The sequence below is a fragment of the Myotis davidii genome, unplaced genomic scaffold (genome assembly GCF_000327345.1).
Source record: "Myotis davidii unplaced genomic scaffold, ASM32734v1 scaffold139, whole genome shotgun sequence".
Taxonomy (NCBI): Eukaryota; Metazoa; Chordata; class Mammalia; order Chiroptera; family Vespertilionidae; genus Myotis; species Myotis davidii.
Genome location: NW_006290686.1, coordinates 197,595 through 211,000, shown reverse-complemented (window position 1 = coordinate 211,000; position 13,406 = coordinate 197,595). Strand labels below are relative to the sequence as shown.

Here is a 13,406-nt window from a genome sequence, read left to right as displayed (position 1 = left end):
ATTTTATAAGCATCAATTAGAGCTTTTGTTTTTGGTTGAAGAGGAAAATATGTAATAGTGGGCAGATGATAAAATACGGTTTGGGTCCGAGAGGTCCCGGGTTCAAATCCCGGACGAGCCCCTTTTGTCCCAAGTTTTTAAAATTGTGCTGCAACGTGTAGCTCAATCATCGAGTCCTAGTGACCATGGAATAGAACCGGATATAATTTCAAGAGGCCGAAGCGGCGAGAAAAGCGAGCGAGCTCTTAGTCTGCTGTTTTTCTCAAGAATTTTTCTTGAAGGATTCTTTCAGGTTGAGAAATGTTTAGAAATCGGAAACGTGGCCCAGAGGGGGGCAAAAAACACGGGCTCGTCCGGGATTTGAACCCGGGACCTCTCGCACCCTAAGCGAGAATCATACCCCTAGACCAACGAGCCACCGCTTTTGGCGACCCTCATTTCTCTGTTGAAGAAGAGTGGGAGCCGCCCTAGTGCTTACGCAGTTCCGCCCTGGGTTTCTCCTGGCTGATCGCACAGGCACCCGGGCCACTGGGCTCCGCGGCATCGGACCTAGGACACTGAGACTCGCTCTTTTGCGGAGACAGAGTCCTCATTCCGCCGTGCGCTAGGGAAAGGTGGTGCCTGCAGACGTGGAACTGCAGGTTTACGCCGGACTCGGGAGCCAGGCCGGGAAATCCCCGGGGACGCTGGCCCCGGGCTAGGGGTGGGAGGGCGGGGCTGGGACCCCCCCGGATCTTCGCGGAGTCGGGTAGGGAGCTCCCTTAACGCGTGGGTCTCACTAACATCATCAGCATTAGCATCGGCATGATGCCGACCACCAGTGGGACCTCCTAGAATGTAGAGTGCCTGGCACCTCTTTCTGCCTTTGGCAACTGCGTTCAAGGGCCAAGTCGCTCATTGAAGCCGTTGTGAGCAACAGGTATGCTAGGCCTACCTAGAGAATCAGGGATCCCAGGAATCTCCACCATGTCTCCTCGGGGTCCCTGGGGAAAAGCCTGTGTGTTTGGGTGGAGACATGGGTTAACAAGACCTCCCCTCTGTCACTGCCCAGGAGGGGGAGTGAGGATGAGCTGGGATCTCTCCACCGTGCATACACGCAGGCCCTGGAGAGTGAGTGGTTAGTGGGCTTGCTAGCCCCCAACACAAAGGCTACCAGCGGTTTAGCCAGTTACAGACAATTTAAAACGCTTGCCATTACACAAACACACTCACACCCTGACTCCAAGATGGGAAAAATGAGACAGTAAAGGCTGGGAGGGGCTTTCCCCCAGCTCCCAAACCCTTTCATCTGTGCCCTGTGTCTTTAGTTGCCCAGGGAGCCCCACACTTCCTTATTCCCAGGTCTGAGGATGTGCGGGCAGGAAGAAATACCTCAAGTTGGTCTACTGGAAGCATTTGTAAAGGCTTCTTTCACTCCACAACATGCTTTTACTGCCGTCCACTCTGCCCCAGCCCTGGGTTGGGCCCTGGGACACTGATGAGTCAGGCCTGCCTCCCAAACCCCCTGGCCAGTGGTAGCCACACTGGCTGTGTCCTCTGCCTAGCCCAGAGCTGTGGACTGGTCTGCAGGACCTCAGTCTGGGCCCTGGCTGGCTGTAGTTGCTGCTAAATGAGGCTGTGGCCTGGACACACCCCCAGGACCTCACCTCCTCTGCCCAGGCCCTCCGGACGCCCAGAAAGGCCTTCTTCATGGACAGTTCACACTTGCTTCCAACCCTCCAGGGTCTCCCCAGAGTTCTGGGAATAACGGTGAAGCTCTTTATCCGCTACTCTGGGCCCTCTGAGGCCAGGCTTCTCCCCCCTCACCTTTCACCTGGCCCTCCTTATTCCACCTTGAACACCCCAGGCCATGGTGCCATTCACAGCTGCTCATTCAGTCAAAGATGCTCCCAGCTTCCTGTAAATTCCCAGCCTTGCCCTTTCTGCTCCAGCACCACCTCCTCAAGGCAGATCTGAGCTGGGTCAGGGCCGCCTCTCATGGCCCAGCTCCTAAACTCCCCGTCACCCTGGCTGCCTGACCCCTGCACACATCTGTGTCTCCACCAGCTGCGATGGGTGAGGGTTCCCCCTGAGGAAGGGCAGTGGCCATGTCAGCACAGGGCCAGGCACAGATAACCTGTGGAGAAGTGTTTGTTGAATGAGTGGTATTTTGTTGCTTTCTCTAAAAGTTGAAACCAAAGGAAAACATGGCAACAGCTCAAAGCTGGGTGTGAGCCAGAGGTTTGAGGCTTGTTTGACCTCTCAGTTGGCACAAAATGCAAACTTCTGGGGGAGAGGGGTTCTCTGGCTGCTCTGCCAGAGCTGGGCCCTTGGAGATGACCTCACGAAGTCGAGGGGTGACAGGACAGGAGGGGCACAGGAGGTGAGAAGGCAACTTTCTAACCAAAAGGGCTTCTGGCTCAGAGGCCTCAATGTGGAGTGAGCAGGCCCAAGGATGTCTTAGGAAGGCAAGAGCGGAGGCCAGAGTCCGAGGGACAGCCAGGTCGGTGATCTGTGGGTGCATCTCCATAGAGTTTGCAGAAAGGAAAGGTGCAAGGGAGAGGGGGTGGGGAAGGCCAGAGGGGTGTGTTGGTGCCTACTGAGCCAGGAGCGGGGATATCAGACCTGCCAGGCCCCAAGGCCAGTCCTCCACGCCAGTCTGTGTTGCTGATGGGGCTCTCTGAGAAGATGGTTGATATATGGAGGCCCCACTTGCTGTTCTCCTCTAATTCTGGGGAAGACCTAAGACCTCACCGATGCAGGGCTGTGATTGATACCGTGTGCTTGACAGCAGCTGGAGAAGTGGCCTGGCCTGGCCAAGCAGGGAATCTTGGAGATCCTTGGCCCTCAGAGCAGAAAAGAAGGGGCAAGGAGAGTGGGAGGAGGGGAAAGGGCAGCCACCTCACACACCCTCATTTGTCCTGTCCCTTCAGTAGATAGCCCTTGTGGGGACCTGGGAGAGGCACAAAGAGGGACAAGCTGATTCCTAAGGGGCTCTGTCCAGCTAGGATGCCTGTGCTCCAGGGAGGCGAGGATGAGCCAGGAGAAAATGGAGAGATGGGGAGAAGAGCAGGGAGCTGGAGGTGAGAGGGAGGAGGGGCAGGAAAAATGAAAACCCAGCCTGTTGGTGGTTTCTTCTTTTTTTAAGAGCCACAAGCTGAGATCAAAGGTGATATTTTTACAGCATCTGAAATAGAAAACCACCGGGCACAGTGGGAGGTGATGGGCCAGAACACAGGCCCCTTTATACAGCCTGTGGCCACAGCAAGCATGCTGCCCTCTGCAGAGTGCCACGGGGTGTGGGGGACAGTCTGGCCTTGATCTTCCAAACTCAGGTTCAAGGAAGAAGTGAAGGGAATGAGCTACAGCCCTCAGTGCTAGAGGAAAGGACAGCATGAAGGATGGTCGTGAGCACCCGGTGCCTGACACCTTCACCAAGGCCCTCCCCTCATCATTTTTTAAAATATATTTTAGAGAGGAAGGGAGAGGGAGCAAGAGATAGAAACATCATTGCTGAGAGAGAATCACTGATTGGCTGCCTCCTGCACACCCCCACTGGGGATCGAGCCCGCAACCCGGGCATGTGCCTTGGAACAAAATCAAACCTGGGACTCTTTAGTCTGCAGGCCAGTGCTCTATCCACTGAGCCAAACTGGCTAGGCCCCCCCTCATCATTCTTGCTGTGGGTGTCAGAGCTGTGCCACGCCCTGTCTCATCCTCATAGACCCCTGTTGTGAGGAAGGGTTATCATCACCCCCGTTTTACAGAGGAGAAAACCACGAATGCAAGAGAAAGATGATTTGGTCTAGTCCCACAGAGAGTCGGGAGCAAATTTAGGACTAGAACCCCAGGGCTCTTGGTCCAACATCCTTTCCGCTCTCTGTAATCACTCGCTCAAGTCACATGCCAGATTATTTATTGAGTCTCTGCTATTACAGGTCCTCCTAGCTGGCCCTGGCCGAATGGGCCACACTCCGGGCTACTGAGCACTGGTTCCCAAAGTGCGGCCGCTGGGCCAGCAGTAGCAGCCTCCCTGGAGAATATGCTAGACATGCCATTATCAGGCCCGGCCAAGAATCATGAACCAGAAACGCTGGGAGCAGACCCAGCCCTCCATATTTTAATGAACTCTGTAGGTGATTCTGATGCGCACCAAGGCTGAGAATCACTGTACTGCATTACCTCAGTTTCCACATCTGGACTTCTGGGAAAATTACAAGGCCCATCTCAAATAGTTGAGCCCAATATCAGCTATGACAGGCCAGCTGGGTGTGTACCCTGTGCCAGGCATCCTTCTAAGCCCTTTACCAACATAACTGATTTAACTTCACAACTCTGTACAATCGGAACTAATAGTTCCCTCCTTTCACAGATGAGGAAATGAAGGCACAGAGAGGCAGCGTAGCTTGCCCAGGGTCACACAGCTCGCAAGTGGCAGAGCTGTAGAATCCAAGCTCTTGACAGGCTAACCCATGGAAAGCCCCCAGCAGAGGGTCTGGCTCCTAGAATGTGTCCGGGCACAGCTGAGGAAGTGATGACATCACAGTATTACTTCACCTGAATTTGAGATGACGATTCCCATTATGTAAATGTGAAATCTGTTACCTTGTCAAGATTGAGGAGTGAGTCAGCTGCAAAGGCAGCCTCAGTGTCTGAAACCCCAGAGCAGCCCACAGGTCCTCACCATTCATGTAACTTTGAGACCACAATAAGCCATCTGACCTCTGGAAACACCTCAGTTTGCTGTAGGGTAGATGCAGGCGCTGACAGGGGTGAGCTGGGCCCCTCGTTTGGCCACTCAGGGGCTGTGTGACCTTGGACAAGTCCCCTCACCTCTCTGAACCTTCTTTTCCTTATCTGTAAAGTGGGTGATGACAGCCTTAACCTTGCAGGGTCCTCGTGAAGGTTGGGGAAGATGACATTTGTGCCCAGCCCAGAGCAAGCACAGAGCTAGCCATCAACAAGCAACTTCACCTTGTCTTTCCCCTCTCCCTGCTGAGACTGCGAGGAAAGACCAGCTCTGGACCCAGAAAAGTTTTGAAAGAAGAAATAAGTTCCCAAACGATCAAAATGCATTTGTCTTCTGCTTTTTTTTTTTTTTGCTTTGCTTTTTTCCCCCCCAGATTTCCTTGAAGTAGCCTCCCTGACCAGTGTTTCTGGGATGAGACACCGGAACTTGCTGCATCCACGTCAGGAGTTAGCCACCTGTGAAGGGGAGAGAAAGTGTCCCCTCTGTGCCATCACCACTGGCCAGGCGTCAGCAATCGGCATGAGCATCTGAGCATCCGCCTGCCTCGAGGTAGTTGGGCCTGGACATCTGAAGCGCGTTAGCTGCCTGCTCCCCGGGGGCTGACCCTGCTTGTTGAGAATTATCCCAGGCAGAGCCACAGAGGATGGAGCAAACGAAGACCAGGTGAGGTGTGGCCACAAACGTGGGGGAGCACAGTCTCCGGAGCAGCCTCTAGGGACCCCGGGAGAGCAGAGGAGGATGGGGGAAAGCATGGGGCCTGGCCAGCTCCAGCCCAGCCGTGGCTCCCTGGCTATGCAAACTGCAGCTGGAGCTGGAGGATGGGAGGGGGTCTCTTTCTCTCTCTGGGCCTCAGTCTCCCTGTGTGCATTTTGGAGGAAGAGCAAGCAAGCACACCCTGAGGACCTCCTAGCCCTGACCTACAGTTGTAGGGCCCCACCTGACCTGGAATTCCCTGCCTCTGAGGTTCAGCTCATTGCTGGGCGGAGGTGAGTGATAGGTGGTGGGAGATAACTCGGGGGTGGAGAGCCCTGATCCCCTGTCACGCCTGGACATCAGCGGAGAGCTGAGAGGCGGCGACAGGAAAGTGATACCAAATTTCAGAACAGTCAGCATAGGCCCTCCCGGTGACCATAGGCGGCAGAGACAGCGTCCCTCCCAGAGACGGGGCTCCGGCTGTGCCGATGGCTGGGATCAAGGCGCTCTTCCCTTTCTGGACCCACCACCCACCCTGCTGTCCAGATAGGCCACAGCTAACTTGCACTTAGCAATTTTTATTGACTCCTTATTCTATGGCAGGCTCTGTTCCAAACACTCTACTCGTATTTCACTGGGTGGCAGGGCCTGGGTGATTGACCAGCCTGCAGTCTGGCCCTCACCTGGCTGGCTCTGACATTGGCCTTGCTCAGGACACCCACAGGGGTCAGACAGGCTGGCCTTAATCATGTCACTCATGATCGATGCTCCTCCCAGCACTGTTGTAACCAACACCAGACAATCTCCCTTTCCTCTGACAGAAGTGCTCTTGTTCCACCACACACCTCCCTTCTCTCCAGGGAGCCGGGTCTGGGAAGCTGTTGCCTAGTGGGCCTGGAATCTGAGCAAAGGGGTGAGGAGGGCTAGTGCAGAGGGTGGTTTCCGCAGACCTTTGTGAAGTCCGATGAACCATCTCCACTCTGAGCAGAGAGGCCCTCTGTGGGGACAGGGATGGGCATGTCCCTCAGGCAACAATTCTTACCTTCTGGACCAGCGGTCGCCAACCTTTCAGACCTCACGGACCACCAGTGTTCTGCGGACCACTGGTTGGCGACCGCTGTTCTGGACAGTGTTGGGCATGCACACGGCCAAAGTAGGCTTCTCTGAACCTGGGCTTTTCTCTGGACGCCTCTCTCCTGGGTTGTAGCATCTTTCTTTGGATGGTTAAAGTCTCTGACCACCAGGCTGGAGAGCTGTGCCCGAGCCAGGGAGCCTTTCGATTCATGCACTTCTCACAGGGCAACCTTATCACTGGCATTTCTAAGAAGGGCCCAGAGACGGATGAGGGTTCGACCACGTTCAAATAGCCAGTGAGGACCGAGACAACCTGGATTCCCAGACGAGTCCCAATTAAATAGTTTATCACTTTCAAATATGAAAAATGCAGTACATAACTGCGGAACAACCAGAAAATAGACGCAAAAGCAGAAATAAATATACCTTGGTTTTGTTTCTCAGAGAAACTTCCACTGCCCTTCCCCACCCCATTCTTCCCCGGGGCCCCAGCCATAATCAATACCTTCCCTCCTGTTGCCAACAGCTGTTCCCTGAGGAATAAACCTTGACAGCAGATCCTGGAAGGCAGCCTCAGACCGGATTCTGGAAAGGCCTGGCTTCTCTTGAGGAACAGGGGGGCTTCCGCTCAAAAGAAGCTGTTTAAATGCAGGATATGGTAGGAAAGTCTACCGGCCAGGAGTCTGGAGCCCACAGCCAGCCCCATCTGGCCTGTGGATTGACTGTGTGACCTTAGGCCAGTCCCTCCCCTCGCAGTTTCTCCTGCTGTAAAATGAGGACTTGGACTTGACCCGGTGATTTCCCCACAGCCTGTGTCAGTCTGGTGGCTTCTCTTGGGCAAGGACAATGCCTTCTCCCCTTCAGTGGGCCATAGAACTTAGAATCAGAGGGTAGGGTGCAAGCTCCTGCAGACCACTCCCTGCCTGGGCGACCCTGGGAAGGCGCCACACCACTGCACACTGTCTACCACGGGAAGACACAGACAAGGGTCCTGGCCCGTTGTGTGTCCCAGGGCTGCCGTGGGTCCCACGGGAGGTGGACCTTTAAGCCTCTGGATGACAGAGCGGGGCATTCTACAGGCTCTTACCTGCGGGTGCTCCCTGCCTGCCCAGTGCCTGGCGCCATCCTGACTCGGGGTCGGGCCCAGGCTTGTTGATGGAGCCACTGCCTGCCCCGGGGCTCCCCTAGCCCTGGCAAGTGTGCAGACCCTGGGCATGGAATGTGGAAACTGCTGAATTACTGCAGGAAGGAGCAGAGGCTGGGCTCACAGGCTGACTCTGCTTTCTGGGCTCCTAAAAACAATGGCAAACCCAAGGCCACCTGGCCCCCGCTTCCTCATGCCCATCTCGACCTATTCCAGGCTCCCCTGGCAGGTCCGGGGGTGGGATGGGGGGGTTGTGGGGTGGCAATAATGACCTTCTTCCGGTTCCCAGATGACCTCTCTGGACCCCGCTTACCATCTGTTGTGTCCCCCCAAAATTTATATGTTGAAACCCTACTTTTCATGGTGGTGGCATTTGGGGGTATTAGGCTTAGGTGGATCATGAGGGTGGGGCTGCCACAATGAGATCAGTGTAGTAATTTGCCTCTCTCTGGGAACACACAAAGAGGTCATGTGAGCACACAGTGCGATGACAGTGTCTGCAAGCTGGGTAAATGGCTCTCACCAAGAACTGACCTGCCAGCACCTTGACCTTGGACTTCTCAGCCTTCAGAACTGTGAGAAATAAGTGCCATCCAGTCTATGGTATTTCGTCATAGCAGCCTGAGTGGACTAAGACAGGTGTATGACACAGGCATAAAAACCCCTTCCCTGACTATTGCTGACTAGAATGAAATGCAGTAATAGCTACCCATTCATTCAGTCATGCATTCATTCAACCAAAGCAGACAGAATTCCTTGCCCTTGAGGAGCTAACATTCTACTAGTCGGGGAGACAGTAACCAAAGAAGCGAAGGATACAGAATATCCCGTGGATGATGGTAAGTGTATGGAGAAAAAGTCCACTGGGCCCTGACTGGTTTGGCTCAGTGGATAGAGCGTCAGCCTGCGGACTGAAGGGTCCCGGGTTCGATTCCAGCCAAGGGCATGTACCTTGGTTGCGGGCACATCCCCAGTTGGGGGTATGCAAGAGGCAGCTGATCGATGTTTCTAACTCTCTATCTCTCTCCCTTCCTCTCTGTAAAAAATCAATAAAATATATTTTTAAAAAAATGTTATGTGTTTTTTTAAAAAGAAAGAAAGAAAGGAAGAAAAGTCCACCAGGAAGGAGGACGGAGTGCCAGCAAGAAGGGGCCTGTTCGAACTTTTTTTTTTTATAATATCCTCACCTTTGGATATTTTTTCCTTTGATTTTTTTTTAGAGAGTTGGAGCGGGGGAGGGAGAGAGGGAAGGAGGGAGGGAAAAAAACATCAATGTGAGAGAGACACATGGATTGGTTGCTATTTCTCATTACTAACCAGTTAAAAATTAATCCGCATTATTAACCAGTTAAAACTTAATCTGCATTACTAGCCGGTTAATAATTAATCCACACGGATTAATTTTTAACCGGTTAATAATTTGAATTAATTATTAACCAGTTAGTAATGTGGATCACTTGTTAACTGGTTAATGATGCAGATTAACTATTAACCAGTTAGTAATTTGGATCACTTGTTAACTGGTTAATGGTGAGGATTAACTATTAACCGGTTAGTAATGTGGATTAATTATTACTTTTTAACCAGTTAGTAATGTGGATTTTGTAATCGAAGGAAACAAGATAATTTCAACAGAAACATCAAAAGTGCTTTATTCAAAGTAATGTCCATCGCTAGCTACACATTTCCCCCATCTTTCAGGTAATTTGTGGATACCATCCCAATAGAACTCTTCTTGTTTTGAGGCAAACCATTCAGAGACCCAATTTTCCACTTCTTCATATGTTTCGAAGTGCTGCTCAGAAAACGCGTGTGCCATCGATCGGAAACAAATGGTAATCTGAAGGAGCAAGGTCTGGTGAATACGGCGGGTGCGTTAATACTTCCCAGGCAAGATCTTTTAACATGTCTTTAACTGGTTTTGAAGTGTGTGATGGTGCCTATTCTGGTCGTTTTACAATCAAAGCGTGGTTCAAATTGATTATTTGTTGTCAGTAGTGATCAGTATTAACGGGTTCACCTGGCGTTAGAAGCTCATACTACACCACACCTTCCTGATCTCACCAAACACAGAGCATTGTTTCTTTCCGAAGTCTCCCTAAGAAGGCCTTTGGGGGGTGCTGACGGAGGTGAGAGGCATCCCCAGCTATGGAAGGACACTGGCTATGGTAGGAAGTGGGGAATGATTTTCAGGTGTGTCTCCTGTGCCTCAAAACCCCTCAGCACCGTCTGGGCAAGGGGAGGCTCTGAACAGTTAAGATGGGACAGCCTGGTCTTACCTGTTAGACTCCATTTAACGGGTCTTTGCTGAATAGCTTGTTCGTGTCAGGCACCAGAGAGCCTGGGGGTGCCGGAGAGAGAGCTCAGACTCGCTGCCCGACTGAGAAGAGTGGGTGTCAGGAGGCCTGAGCTCAAGTCCTGGCCCTGCCACCGGCTGACAGTGTGGCATTAGATGAGGCATTGTCTTCTCTGGGCCTCAGTTTCCCTGTCTTTAAAACAAGATGGCCGCAGCCTGACCGGTTTGGCTCAGTGGATAGAGCGCTGGCCTGCGGACTAAAGATGGCCGGCCCTGGCCAGGTAGATCAGTTGGTTAGAGCATTGTCCTGATACACCACGATTGTGGGTTTGATCTCCAGTCGGGGCACATCAAGAAGCAACCAATGAATTCATAAATAAGTGGAACAACAAATTAATGTTTCTCTCTCTCTCAAATCAGTCAATCAATCAAATAGTCAGGTTGCTAGGGGTTGAGAGGAGGAGATAAGGTGGCATGATTGCTGTTGGGTATGGGGTTTCTTTTGGAGGTGATGAAAATGTTCTGGAAATAGTAGTGATGGCAGCACAATTTTGTGAAATACTAACATTCACTGAATGGTACACTTAAACAATGTTATTTAAAAAGTGGTTGGTTGGACAAGATTACCTCTAAAAGAAGGAACACTAATATTTTTTTTTTGTGCCTACAATACCCAGGGCCTTGACTCAGCATTAATATTTTATCTCAATCTCCCAGGCTCCTACCAGTTCAGACTCTGTGATCCACCACAATGATATTCACGTTGCGATCACTCATCAGTAAGTCCAACGTGAGCCTTCCTGCAGGTCCACCGCTAGCACAGAGACTGTCCCAGGAGCTGGGGTGTAGCAGTGAGCGAAGCTGACTAGCACAGAGACTGGGGAAGAGACCGGAAGGGAAGGCCTCTCCCTGCAGGAGCTCCGAGCCTGTGGGAGAAATCAGAAGTGCACGCTGTACCCACGAGGCTCTTTTCTTCAAGACCAGCTTCTTCCATTCCTTGTATAGGAAACAACAACCACAAAATACAAGGGTGGCCCACAACTGTGGGGCCCTGCAGGGGGCTCCTGGCGTTGATAGATTGATTTATGCACGGGGGCCCTTGGCTGGGTGTTCAGGATACAATAGTGGGCGAGTCAGACCCAGCCCTCCCCTTAGGAAGAAAGATAGACTTCAGAGCAATCAAACACACCATGAAGAATTCATTTTCATCATCGTGATTGTGATCCGTGCAGAGAAGGAAAAGCATACCATGTAATGAATGGCTTAACAAGAATGAAGAACGCTGGCGAGGCTTGAGGGTGAGTAGGAACAAGGAAGGGGCGTGGAGAGGTGTTGGTGATGGCCCTACCCCTCTGAGAGAAGGCCAGTATGGGTGAAGGATAGAGAGCGAAGGGACAGCCACAGCAGAAACAGGTCAACATTGCAGGGCCTTCAAGGCTGGGGGCCATACATACCACGTATGCCCGTTGTCCCTGCTCTCTCTCTAGCGTCCCAGTTTGGACAAGAAACAATACAGCCACCTTACTTACAGGCCACATTAAGGGGTCTGTTCCAAGGAGAGCTGGTATTCCAGGAAGGCCTGACCATCACCCTCCCTGCACGCCCAGGAGCAAGGCCTGCCAGCCTGGGCGAGCACCATGGTTACTGAGCTGGATGATGTGTGAAGAGCCTTGCGTGGCAGCCCCCGGCCAACAGGCTGCTCCTCTCCTCCCAGGCAGACCCTGCTGCCCCCTTGCTGGCTTCCCCCTCTTCAGTATCTCGAGGTGAGAGCTTTTCCACTAGGTCTCAGGCCAAGCATGGTTCTTGGCTCCAGGTCTGATGAGCCAGTCTCCGGCCGTCCCCACCCTCGGCCACTCCCTAAGGACCAGCTCCAGGACTCAGCTGTGGCCTCACGCTCTTTCCACTCTTGCTTTTTATTTTTGCCTCGTTATTTTCCTCCCTGTGTGACTCCCTCCCTCTGCTGGGCTTCTCTCTGTCTTGCCCTCCTTCTCGTTTTCTTTCCTTTCTCCAGGGTGACTTGGCATTTGTAGGAAATCATGTGCTTTAGGACGGATGGAATGGGTTCCAACTGTAGCTCTGTCACCTGCTGGCTGTGTGATCACCGGCAGATAGATCCTCCTCTCTGAGCTAATTTTGGGTTCGATGAAATGGGCTGATCCGCCTTCCTCCTGTTTCTCTGGGAGGTTGTGAGCTGAGCTGAAATTCATCAAGTAGCTGCTCAGCGAATGGTAGCTTTGTCTCCCGTTCCTTTTGCACTTTCTTCGCCCTGACCTTCTGCATGTTTTGCTCACTTGACCACAAAGCAAGAAACAAAAGCCCTCCCACTGGACCCCAACCACCTTGCTCTCTGGGCTCAGCCCACCACACCCAGACTTGAGTGGAGCCAACAGCGTCAGGACCGTGTGCAGCCTGCTCACTGCTAGCCCTGTGGCTGGAAGTCATGGCTGGGCTTTCCTGCCCTGGGACCCCCAGGGACGTGGGATTTATCTTCTGAGCTGTGCTGTGATGGAGGCGCCAGAGTCTTTTGTGTATCTCACCAACTGAAGGACGAGTGAGGCAGCCTTTCAACATCGCCCCCGGCCTACAGACTTGCCCTTGTCCCCCACACCACACCCTGCACTTCCCAGCCCCTGGGCCATTGCTTATGTCCCTTACCCGACCGGGAACACCTCCTGTTCCCTTTCTCTCATTTTGGGCCTTACACCTTCTCTGGGGCATAGACATGACAGTGGAAGAAGCTGAGCTCAGAGGGCCCTTCTAGTAGCGGCTGGGCTCTGTGACCGTGGCCTCAACAGAACCTCAGAAAGTGGGGGCGATAGAAAGGGAGGATGCTTTTGCCAAACTCGGCCTCCCCAGCTCCTACGGCAGTGGTTCTCAACCTATGGGTCGCAACCCCTTTGGGGGTCGAACGACCTTTTCACAGGGGTCGCCTAAGACCATCGGAAAACACATATATAATTACATATTGTTTTTGTGATTAATCACTATGCTTTAATTATGTTCCATTTGTAACACTGAAAATACATCCTGCATATCAGGTATTTACATTACGATTCATAACAGTAGCAACATTACAGTTATGAAGTAGCAACGAAAATAATTTTATGGTTGGGGGTCACCACAACATGAGAAACTGTATTAAAGGGTCATGGCATTAGGAAGGTTGAGAACCACTGCCCTAGGGACTGTGGAGGATCTAAGAGCCAGGGAAGAGATGCAGAGTGACCAGGGGTGCGAGTCCCAGCTTCTCACTTTCTGGCTGTGTCCAGTTGGACCGCCCCCCAAGCCTCTGCCTTCTGGATGGCAGAGTGAGAGCAGTAACTCCCAGTTCATAGCATTGTCAATATTTGAGATCGGGAGCATAGCGTGCTAGCCCAGAGCCTGGTACACGGTGGAGGCTGTGCTAAGGGTGGTTATTGTCATTGCTATTGGTGCTTTGGGTGGGTTGATGTTCAGAGCAGGAGCTAGGG

General features: G+C 52.5%; 1 non-coding gene across 1 annotated transcript; it reads right to left on the bottom strand.

Moving 5' to 3' along the window:
• Positions 1-345: 345 nt before the first annotated feature.
• Positions 346-417, bottom strand: TRNAP-AGG. The gene has a single exon. It is a non-coding gene; the product is annotated as a tRNA-Pro (tRNA).
• Positions 418-13,406: the final 12,989 nt, after the last annotated feature.